Source organism: Larimichthys crocea, chromosome I (genome assembly GCF_000972845.2).
Source record: "Larimichthys crocea isolate SSNF chromosome I, L_crocea_2.0, whole genome shotgun sequence".
Taxonomy (NCBI): Eukaryota; Metazoa; Chordata; class Actinopteri; family Sciaenidae; genus Larimichthys; species Larimichthys crocea.
This window is the reverse complement of record NC_040011.1, coordinates 14620239-14633057: the sequence shown is the minus strand read 5'-3', so window position 1 is coordinate 14633057 and position 12819 is coordinate 14620239.

Here is a 12819-nt window from a genome sequence, read left to right as displayed (position 1 = left end):
ACATTAACCAAGAGCACTTAGTCAGTAAATATCTTTGTCATGACAACTTGACATTAAGCAAAACCACATAGCTGAGAAGTGTCTTTGTCATGACAACTTGACATTAACCAGCATGACCTGCAGGTGACTTTCGCTTCAGCCTTGGAACTTTAATTTGAAAGGGATGAGTTGTGGTCCCGGTCTGTCATACAGTCAGAGGAGCAGACGCAGTCTGTAATTCCACCTGACTCAGGTTCACTTTTCGCTAAAGCCTCTAGAAGGAGCAAGAGGAAGCATGTTCTGGACACGGTCTTAATGTCAGGACGGAGAAAACAGAAAAGGGATTAAACTGGAAAAAAGTTGATTAAAAACTCGGAAAAAACCAAAGGAGGAATCTCCCCGGATGACCACGACCTGCAAGGAGTGCAGTTGGAGGATTCGCTCGGGTGAAGAATCGCAGCGGTGAGAGATCGTCCTGCTGTGCTAATGCTAAATGCTAAACGCTAATGCTACAAGCTAAACGGCTAAGTCCGTGAGCTAACCACTAGCCTCAATGCTAATATCGGTTATTTGTGATAATTAATATGTTAATTGCTATGTAAATAGCATATATATATATGTGATGGTACTGTTAGAAAAATAGTCATTTGGTATCATAATATACTTATAATTATTTACCTTTTGCTACTGAGAAATTGTGATCTTATTTTGCAATACAAGTTTAGTTAAGCACTTATTCTCTACAGAATATAGAGACAATTTAAAGTGATTCATGTTTAAGATATGAGAAATTGAAGAAATATGTTCTGATCCTACTTATTGTAGGTCAGGTTTTGAGGAACCCTTGGATTTCGATAGAGGCTGTCTGGAGGACGGAGCCAGAGAGAGCGGTGATGGCGAGCCGACCCTGGGGATCGTAGACATACACAGCGGAATTGAATCCTTTTGCTCACTTTTACACATACACACACACCCACACAATCGTGTGGCTGGACTGACACCTAAAGGGTGCAGATATAGTGAAGTGAACAGAACAATAAGAAAAAACACGCGCAGCTGCGAAAACTTTTTATTTTGTTTATTATTTTCTATACCTACCCGGGTAAGGCCGTTGTATGTATTTCATGTGGTTTATTATTCTCCCCAGCTTCATATTAAAATAGGGGAGCATTGTTCTCATTAACAAAAAGCGCCACAGTGTCGTGTCGTTCATGTGCATCTGGTTGGTTACAACCTGGGCTCCGTAGCCGAATTTAAATCTTCTGTTTTCTTTCGGCCATTAGTTCAAGTTATTATATCATTCTAATACTTTTCTGCTTCAGAAGGGTTACACTAATATTAACTGTTAGCCCATCAGCGCTAACATGCTAATGTTAAAAGGCAATTCAATGCTAATGCTAACATGCTATGTAACTGCTAGCTAAAAATGCTAATGTTAATGCTAGCATGTAAGCGCTAGCTGCTCCTGTGTCTAAATAACATGTTAAAAATGACTATTTAGGTGTGCTTTTTGAATACACGACCCCCAGCAACAGCCCACTCGTCACTCTCAAAATTTCTTTTCTAGTCTGCTGAGCAGTGTCAGTAATAATGCATGGGGACGACGGGGCCAGAGTCAGGCACACTCAAAATTTCTTTAGAATTTTTTCATGATATATAGATATGATATGTAGAGTGGCATCACTGGTTAGGTCTAAAACATCATTATGGTGTCTTGGGACGTCTCTTCCATGACATTAAAAAGTAATGAAGAGATGAAATGTCTTCAACCAAAGGACTGATGTAAGGGTTCCATTATACTGTATCCTGTTCAGTTTTGCGTTCCAGTGTTATTGTTACTTTTAAGTAAAAAAACAGTTGAATGTACTTCACTTGACTTGTGTGTTGTGTTTAAAAAGATCTGCCAGTGTAACATGTAAAAACATTAATTGTCCATATTGTACCAGTTTACTTGAAGTTTGACAATCATGATGGTGTCATAGCAGGTAAGAAACACATTCATGTTGGTGTTGGTAAAGGATCCTATGGTGTGTAACACTTCATGACATATTAATGAGTAGTCCAAAGTGTACTACTTTACTTGAGCTCAAAGAAAATGCTTATGACACATTCATAATGATGTCATGACGGCAAAGTCACATTCATGATGTGTAATGACAAGTAGTAACCATTCTGTTGTTGGGGATCTTACTGTGTAGCGTCACTTAATGACATATTAATGATAGTCCAAAGTGTACCACTTTACTTGAGCTCAAAGAAATTGCTTATGACACCTATATGATGGTGTGTATGACAGGCAGTAGCATTCATGATGGTGTAATGACAGGCAAAGTCCATTCATGATGGTCTAAAGATAGGCAATGACATGAGCGTGAAGTATCCTGTTGATACAAAGCCAAGAAATGAATAAAACAAGTTTTAAATGTTGGTCCTGCCACGGAAGGATGGTGAAGTGACAGGTAAGTTGTCTTGTGTAACGATAGCCAGTTGGTTTGCTGTGCTGTAAGTAGGTTAGTAAGCTTTCCTCCCCAGGGCCCAAGGAGAGAGCACCCTGGTTTTTACCCCTAGTGTGTCTCCACCCCAGTCCTAGGCGCTCACAGGTCCAAGCTAGTGAGTGGGCTGGTGCAAGGCTGAAGCGAAAGTCACCTGCAGGTCATGCTGGTTAATGTCAAGTTGTCATGACAAAGACACTTCTCAGCTATGTGGTTTTGCTTAATGTCAAGTTGTCATGACAAAGATATTTACTGACTAAGTGCTCTTGGTTAATGTCAAGTTGTCATGACAAAGACATGGTCAGCCTATGTCATCTTGGTAAATGTCAAGTTGTCATAACAAAGACACCCCAAACAATGTCAAGTTGACAGTAAAAGATGACATAAGAAACCGCATGACACTTAATGACAGCAGTCATTGACATTCATTAATGTTCATGACAAGTGTCATGTCATAGTTATGACAATGTCATGTCAGTCTTATGAACACCCCTTCAAATAAAGTGTTACCAAGTATACTTATGATACACTAAAGTCAAATGTAAAGTTGCATGTATGTAAATAAAGAGGATTCTAACAGGAGACTTCAAATTGCTTGTCCCATTCCTTGTATCCATTTATCTTTTTACATTTTGTACTGCATTTGTGGTTAGTATCTAAAACAACATAAAAACTGTCTAAGTTACTTGTCCATTGAGAGCAAAGGAGGAAATAAGTGTGAGGTTATAATAGATTTAGATTTGCCAAGTCGTTTCTCCAGGAGAAAAGAATACTCTGTGACCTCCACCTTAGTCCTGATAGAGAACAGATATACATTTTGAATGTGAAGTTTCTCGAAAATGTTCACCAAGACAGTTAATGTTCTGTGTCTGATTCCCTCATTCATATTCATCTCCATGGACGAATAGTGGGAACACTCATAATGAGATGAAGATGATTAATAAATTCAGCAGATGTGATACGTGTTGGAAATTTTCATCTTTGCGGGGTGCTTGATGTGTGAGAGTGTTTTGTCAAAGGTTCTAATGAAATTCAACTGAGTTGTTTTGAAATCTTCATACTACTACTAATAATAATGTGGATTTGACTTGGAGTCTTTAACGGCTGAAAACAACTTCATTAAAACTCAGTGGGTAAGTATGAGCATCCTTTGAAACCTATTTTAAAAACAGATCTGTGACATACTGTATGTCTTCAGGGACCTGTGTGTTTCTTTTTCCTCAAGGATGTGAAAAGAAGTGAAAATGAAACACCATGATTTCTATAATTAGAAGTGATATATACATGGTGTTACAGTGTGTTCTTACCTTCTGTGACTAATTCAGTTAAACTGCAAACTAAGAAACCGTTAAAAACTCTAGAGCCTTTATTGTCCTCAAAGTCTTTTCATTTTGTTCTGTTTAATTGTACCAGAACATTGGATAGCTCTCTGTACAAAGAACATTTTACTTTCAACACAATTTGAGTTGTCGCCAAATAATGAAGGTAAGATCTGATGACAGCTGGTCAAAGAAACTAGAGCACACAAATAAAACTGTCAGCATCTTAAAAATGAAATAATCGTGCTTTAGTTTGTCTGTTTTTGTACTCTTTTCGAGCTTTGTTGTGTGTGTGCAGATGCAGAGATATGTAGGTTCTATTTACAGCATTCCTTCATGTCATAAAACTGACAGACGACCTCAAACGTACAAAACGTGAACTGAAAAAGTAAACTGAATAACAAGCTGTAAGTAACAAGATGTAAAGTAAGTAATGACTTTATTTCACACAGTAGTGGATGCATTTCTGGGCTTTTCTTAATGCCCTCAACATTTGCTTTGTTTCAAAGCACCAACCACAGAAGAGCTTCGTCAGGTAAAGGTGAGAGTGTGTGTACACCTTTACATAGAGTCAGTGTGCTCACTCTCTCACCTTTATCTTTACTGTGTTAGTACGATGTGTTGGTCTCTACTAAAAATATCTGGCTCTTTAAATGTTAAATGTTAACCTAATCACAGGAGACTAATTGGAAAATGTATACCTCATTAATAATAAAATATTTAAAAAAATTAAATAAAATGCCAATTCGGCTGGTAATTTGCAGATTTTTACTGTACAAATTGCAGACACTGAATATTCACTGGATAAAGAGCACACACTACCTGTGCAATTATTACAGATAACTAAAGCTCCTCAGGTAATACTAGTCCCTTGTGAACAGATCTTTTGTCTGCACTTTGGCGCAGATCAGGTGGTTTGCTGAAAGAAGCTAAAACGCTCAGTGCAGCTGCTCCGCACAGCTAAAGGTACAGAGAGGTCATTTATCTGTGAGCTCATCACAATGAGCGACCCCTTTCATATACATACACACAGTCATTTGATCCGTTGTTAATGTAAAGATATTGTTTACAGCAGCTTTAAGGATGTGCCTCTTTGAGATTGCCTTAATCGAAATATCAAACAGAGGGTAAGCTGTTACACTCTTTACACCTGTGTAATGGCCTTAAATCCTTTATGTAGTGATTAATCCAAATCCTGCTTGGATTAGGTGTTTTTATGCACAGAACAACTTTAGTCAGATGTACCTCTCTGATTTCCCTCTGTACCCTCTTATTTGCAGGGTCAGTACCCAAGGGGTCTCATAATAAACACAAGGGGCTAAAAGAAAACAGGAAATCATTTCTGCTACACATACACACAAAAAAGATTTAATTTAGTAGTAATCTGAAAAAGAAACATTCAAGTTCAAGTCCTCGCAAACCATAGGTGAACTGATATTTTAGGAATTACCTTCATTTTGGACGACTCTGCATTTATGTAACAGCACAGAATGCTGCTCACCCTTTATGTAGCTCAGCAGAAAGTAAGGTAGGTGGATGGGGATGTCTGTGTTTTACACAGAAACCCAGAGATTATGTCCTGCCACAGACCGGCAACTACTGCACGCTATTGTGTACGATTGGCCTACTGTAACCATGAAATTTTATTTTGCTGCTTAAGTTGATGTGTGTGAGTGACAAGTTTGTTATGTTCAAAGAAACGAATGTCATGAAAGGAAATATTCTTACACATTTTCCTTACATAAAAATACACCTCCTGAATTCAAGTCTCTCTAAGACATCTTAATTAGTTGTTAATTGATGGTTAAACACACAAACAAACTGAGCAGCGGACCATTAACCACATACAGTAAAATGACAAAAATCACCACCAAAAGAAAACAGCCAGGATTCTGAATCCAGTTGCCAATATATTGGTCCAATCGGCCAAACCTAAACCCTAAACAATACCTTAACCATAAGACCTGACCGCGATTTTTTCACAAACCTTGAGCTTACAATATCCATCCATCCATCCGTTATCTGTAACTGCTTATCCTCATCAGGGTCATGGTGGGGCTGGAGCCACCTTACAAGATATTTTACCAAACCATACACCGTGTATTTTAAAAAAGCTGCTTCACTTTAAATGGGTAGGAGTCAAAAACATTCCATAAAGAAACAATATACCTGGAAATACATGCACAAGACTTATTGCCTGCTGGAATATATTGGACCTGGTCTTAGAAACTCAATAAACTCTATTTTCTACCCCCCATGCCCCCCAAGCAAATCACACATGCATCAGATCAGAGCCTTAAGCCTGAGTCGCGTACATCTGGGCTCTGTTATTGCACCCAACTTAAATGACATCCCACTGTGCATGGAGACAGTAATCGGATTAGCCGTGGTCGTGAGAAGACAAACATAACATGTTGTGCTCTATCCCAAGACTTCCCCTTCAGCCATCATCTTCATCAAGTGTCATTGTCCCCTTATCTCCTTCCCTCAGCGCGCCGTCCTCCAGCTCTGCTCTGAGGCCACAACGCTCGCAGCCAAACCAATTTAACCCACATCCAAAAATCCAATCACTTCCACAATGTATCTGTGTCAATGACAGACAGAGAGAGGAGGTAGGGGGTAACTATTGTCAAATGATGTTTGAAATGCAGTGGACTGTTTGAAAGAAATAATTGAACTGCACATTATAAATGGCTAATCTGACTGATGGCGGTAAAGGGCAGTGAAACGATCAGTACCTGCTCTGAGGTTCAGCTTTGGAAAACCACCACCTCAGTGTTTTACAAACATCTTTTTTACTCAACTCATCCTCTCTGTATTACTTCTTAATACCAGTAAAACCCTGACCATATCGATTGCTGTGATGGCTGCCTAAGGAGCACTAGGTTGTAATAACAGCTTGAAGGCATGTCCTGGCCTGACTCTGCTACCCGTGCAATGCCATACTGTGATGAGCAGGGCACGGGACAGGAAGCACATAAATAATTCACTGTGATCTCACTCTGGCCCACATGTAATTTAGCTTGTATCCCCGATGGCTCCACCAAAAGACAGAAAGCGTTCTGTTTTACTCATCCAAAGGGGACCCTCCACGGTGATTTAAACAGGAAGCTGAGCTACCTTCCCTCACACTTGAGGCAGGTTAGAGCAAGAAAAAGGTGAGAAAACTGCTGGGCTCATCAATATTCATGCAAAACATGAGGCAGTGCTGCAGGAGGGGGGAAATCACAGCATGAATGAACAATTAAAGCATTTATAGCAGGAAATCATGCCAGGAAACCAAACCATCTTTGTGTAAACTAATGCAGTACTGTCTACCTATTACAACTTGCAGATCTACTGCAAATTAACTCTAAACTTGATATCATTTTCAGTAACTATTGCACATTCTCTCTAGATCTAGACTCTTGAATCTCAGATTTTATGTGATTGTAGGCTATTCTGCACATGCTAAGCTAGCTCTCTCTGTGTGCTACCAATTGGTAATGGTGAACCAGAAGCATTGTATAGTGGACAATTAAATCAGTTTATTACATCAAACTAAACAGCATTTACAGTGCAAGGGTTGGTACATTTGTATTCTAAAAAAGCTCAAAGCTCAAATAAATAAATAAATAAATAAATAAATAAATAAATAAATAAAAGACTATAGGATACAGCCAAGTGTCAACATGTGGCTGTGAAGTGAAGCCAACGTGGACGTGACAAAAACTGCAGTTCCTCAAATGGCCTCTTGAAACTGGTTACAGAATCATGTCAATTTCCGTAAGCCCCCATATTAAAGTTTCTCCACAGAAATAAACATGTTTGGCCAGGCTGTATTCAGCTCGCCAGGGGCCAAAGCCAAAGCCACCTCATTCTGAGCTTCAGAGCAGCTCTTCAGAAACCTGTGGGTTACAGCGTCAATGTTTATTGCAGTGCTATACTGTTATATTGTGATATGAAAACTGGTTATTATGTTGGAAATGACTGAATTCTACTGTATTAGTGTTATTAAAAAATATGCAACATAATATTTTGTGAAATTATGATGAGGCTTTCATTCCTTTAAGGGTCAGTGTAACTAATGACAATAATGATAATATTTTGAATGCCATTATACTGTGAAAGTCTGATACTTTCTGAGACAGTACTGTGAAATCCTCATAGTGGATCATTTAGCAGATAGAAGAACCAAATATTTCCCGCAGGAGTTAGTAGTGACCAAAAATGGAGCTAAAAGATAAAAAATCATCAGGTGGATATAAGCACAATTCCAAATGAATGAATGAATGAACTGTATTTATGTAAATGAGGAAAAACTATAGTGCCCGTTATGTGGAAACTAAAACACTTTCCAAAATACTGTTTGATGCTGTAGGTCAGGAGCATTTTATACATAAATATCTTGCTGGTGCTTTTTTAAGATGTCTGGGGTGAGGATGGATTTATGCAAGTACCCACAGTCAGTTTTTTCCACGGCAATCAACTGCTCTGCTGGGAACATAGTAACGTTGTTTAGTAGCCATCTGCAACAGCTACAGATCTAATCAGCAGAGCCCGACAAAATGTTGTTCTTTCAACCTCAGCCGCTCAATTTGTCAGATCCAATCTTTGTCTAATTTTACTCATCTTTCATTGAAAGTCAGCGATGCTGCTCTGAAACTGCAACCCTGTCGGTGCTGCTCACCTCAAACAATTACTTGGGTCTGAATGTTTAATCCTGGCGGTTATGCTACATCAATCAAGGAGAGTGTCACTCAGACGCATGCATGACAACAAAACTACTTAAACATAAAAAATACAGTGATTAGGGCTGCTAGTTTTTGCCATGTTTGGGATAATTGCCAAACTGTTTTTGTGTTTCTGACTTCCCAACGAATAAGTCCAATATTTACCAAAACTCTTTTTTGGTCTACAATTTGCTGAAAAAGTATGTTTCTTTTGTAGCTGCTATATTTGCCACTATGTTGACAAGCTGTAAGTTATCTGTAAACTCGTCACTAAAGCCCCTACAACTCTTTTACATGACACACAGTCATTTAATCCACTATTAAAACAAAAATATTGATTAGTGTATTGACTTTAGTATTCATTTATTTCATTTACTAATTTATTCAGGTTAGTTCCACTAGCATTGGGAACTTGACAGGCAGCTGCGTCACACATACTATTGTATAGATAGTATAGTATAGTAAGATATACTTCAAGAACAGTACAAACATTCAAAACTTTAACTGTATTAACAGAATGTAAAGACATAACAGCTACAGTGTTTGTCAAAGACGTCTTGCAGAGATATGTAATGAACTTCGCATGTTAACCAGCTAGCATCAGCACTCACTGTCTTGTAATACCACTTGTGCTTCGAGAGGCGATAGTGAGTCTCTGCAGTGTCTTCTTTGCCCTCAGTTCAACACGTGGAGCGAAGAGACAGAGCTGAAAGAAGGGATTCTGCTCTGATCTGGAGCTGTTCACCGGCAGAGAGGAGAGCTCTTTAAAAAAAAGTAGATTTATCTTCACTTTCGTATCGTAACAGAGATTTACTGTTGTTATTGTACCCGCCTGTGGACCTCTGTAATACTACTTCATATTTATACAGAGGCTGAGCACAAAAAATTGCTTGGAGAAAAGTATGTAAGGAAGTTGGACTACCTGGTAAGTCAAATAATGAAACTTGAGCTGACCAAGCATTTTAAAAGTTATTTGCTTGTTGTCTTGCAGACATCCCTGACAAAAAAATCTAACTTCTTGATATGGTCATTTCAGCATCCTGTTGATCTGCTCGAAACACAGAAAAATCTGTTTATTTTGGGTTTCTATCACTGTAATGGTCACCGCTTGGCACTGTTATTTGAAAGTTCGCTATACATTGCAAGGTTTATTTTATGTATTCAACTGTAAACAGTCTTGAAAAGTGTAATTGCATCAAGGTATGTGAGGAGGAGTGAAATGGTGCCCCGCGTGGCCACGAATTCCAAATTTCCCAAAGATCCATTCAGATCCTCAGAGTAATTATTATTGACAACATATTAACCAGCAAAGAGTTTAAATAATCCCCACTGTTCCTATTTCACAAATACACATTTTTAAAACAAATAACAAAAGCATTCCACCTGCACAACAAATCTGAACTTCACAGCAGCCAGCCTGTTGTAGAATAAAAATGTTAAATGCAACAAATTTGCACTCTATGTCAGAAATTATCTCAGATAACCAGCTCAACAGGCTGTAATAATGGCTCGTCAATAATTAGGAAAGATAGCACTGTTGGAGCTAATCTAATACACATGGCTAATGTTGGCACAAATGTGTGCCTCTGTAAACGAGGGAGGGAAATCATAGTTTATGAATAAACAAGTCTAATCTCAACTCTGCGGCAGATTGTTACACAACGACTTTGAAAACCCTGGAAATCAGTTTATTCATGCGGCTTCGCAGCGGGGAGCGATGCTTGACATGTTCACTGGTGGAGAGCAACTTCTGCAATATTTTTTATCTGATCAGCTTTGTTGTGGTAAAATCCCCTGTAATTGATGACAGAGACATGTTCTCTCCGGCAAATCAGTTTAAACAGAGATGACGGATGGAGACGGCAGTTGCTGGGGAAAAGGGGCTCATCAGTCTTCCCTCTGCCAGGGTGACGGGGGCATGAAGCTGTCATTTTTATTCGCTCTGCTACTTGCTCTTCTCCTCTGTTCACAACTCAATCCACACCAGCCTGCTCTGGTCCAGTCTAATGCTGGATTTGTATCCTGATCTTCAGGCAGTTTGGAAATTTATCTTATATGTAAGGGGCTCTTTGACAGGATCTTAAAGCAATAGCATGACATTTTAGGCAACGTTTTATTTGCATTGTTGATGAGGTAGTTGAATAAGAAGATAAATGCTACTCTGTCAGATATGGTATTTGTGTCAGGAACCCCCAGAATAGTCAGGTTGGTGTTCCTGACCTCCACCATCGTGTGCCCAAGACTGTTAAGGGATCCGTCTAAAATAACACATGAAAGCCACCTAACTCACACAGGAGGACCACCACTCTGTCCACAGACAAGTGCCAAGTACCAATCCCCAGGTTGAGAACCAATGTCTTAATTTAGGCTCTGTACAAAGATAACAACATGATCTTGTTTGTTTAATCTGTACAAAAATTGAAGTGTAAAAACGACAAGTTGTGCTAGCCAAGAAAAAGTCTGGCACACAACCTACTGTAAAATCCTGTAAAACCAGAACGTGCTGTGTATACACTTTGTTTTTTTGGAGCTTTAGCGCTTGTAGATGGCATGCAAGTAATATTGTACTATTGTAATATTGGACATTATTGTAGGAAAACTACGTAGAAATGTCAATGTCAATAATCTCTAAACACAAACTGAGATTTCTACAGGAGTGTATGAATGTGTATTCAGAAGCCTTGTGGTCATAATCTGATTTAAACATCCTTACATTTCTCATGCTGCACATTTAGAGAACCTTTCAGTACCTCTAACTACAGTATTTTGTGATGAGCTTTGCAACATAATGTGTGTTGTTTATTTCTCTTATACTGTTGAACCAATAAACATTTTTCTATGTTCCTCCAACCTGTTTTTGCCCCTGCAGTCTCTACAACATGCTCAAGCATCAGTGCTCCCCACCTGCTCTCATTGCCTTCCAGGCTTTACAAGCTTCCTGTGGCTGGGGAATCATATTGAAAGCACAATATGTTGATATTAGGCGATTTAACTCGATAAGAACGTGATAGATTTTCTGTGAGTTTTATCAGAAACCTGGAATGCCGTTGCAGTGAATATGTGATGTAAGCCCTGCATTGTCTGCCTCAACACACTTATCTCTGCTCTCGTTGTGTTATAGCTGCATGTCGGTGGAAGGAAACCGGTTAAGAATTTGATCATCTAGGATAGTTACAGTGATTGACAGCTGATGTCACAGGGGAGAACTGTGGCAGGGGGGATGCGCCTCTACGAGGACAAAAACGCAGGATGCGAACAATGAATAGAAACATGAAGACCAGGAAGTAAGCATCTGCTGTACACACCCAAACACACACATTCACACACATCACATCTTTATTATCACATCTTTATTTCGCAGCCGTTGCTTGACTGTAGTGACAGTACAAGAAGCTTCATTAGGGTCTTTGTCGCTGTGCTGCAGGATGGCTGGGAGGATGCCAGAGGTTAGGAGAACAGCTGTGAAACTCCCATACACCCAAGAACCACCACATCCTGCAACGCCTCTGCTCAAATATGTGACCACTGATGTCTGTATTAATCTTCCACGAAAAAATATAAACATCCATTTTTTCTTGAATTTATTGGTTGTTAGATTTTGCAACAGTGAGGTAAAAAAACAAAACAAATAAAATCACAGTCTATGGAGTATTTGTGATAAGAAATGATCAGCACTGCATCCACCCGACAGTCACTTATGAGTGCTGGATAAGAAGCTTTTCTTTACTGGTTTTAGTCTGTGTGTTTTGTGAATTTGGCTTGGTCAGCAAGGGATCAACACAAGTTTCCTGACTTGCATCTGTGGCTGTCTGAATGCAGCCCTGTGAATAATCTGGATAAATAATGTACACTAAGTGGCACCCCCGGCTTGCCAGCTTGCAGCAGAGCCTCTTCTGCATCCATCCAAGGAGCTGATTATTCTGAGCCTCTGTATCCTGGTCCACCGTCCAACATCGTTTGTTAGTGCTGCTCCGAATTTCACTCTGTTTGTACCTGTCAACTACAGCATTATCGTTTCAGCTGGATAAATCTGCATTTGATAGAGGTGTGCAGCTGTTGCTGCCCGTTGATAAAGTGCTGAATCATATCTAGTATTGACAACCTGGGCTGTGACCTTGGGAGATGTCTGCCGCTGCATGATTGATAGCAGATAGATGCCAAGCACAACAAAGATAGAGGGATCGATTCATCCAGGACTGACCGTGCCTTCACTGATCCCCGCTGAGACCCAGACCCACTTAAACTGTCACAGGAAGTCTTACATCACATGATCTGGTCTTGTTACACTGCATTATTCCTGTTTGACCATTGCAAAGA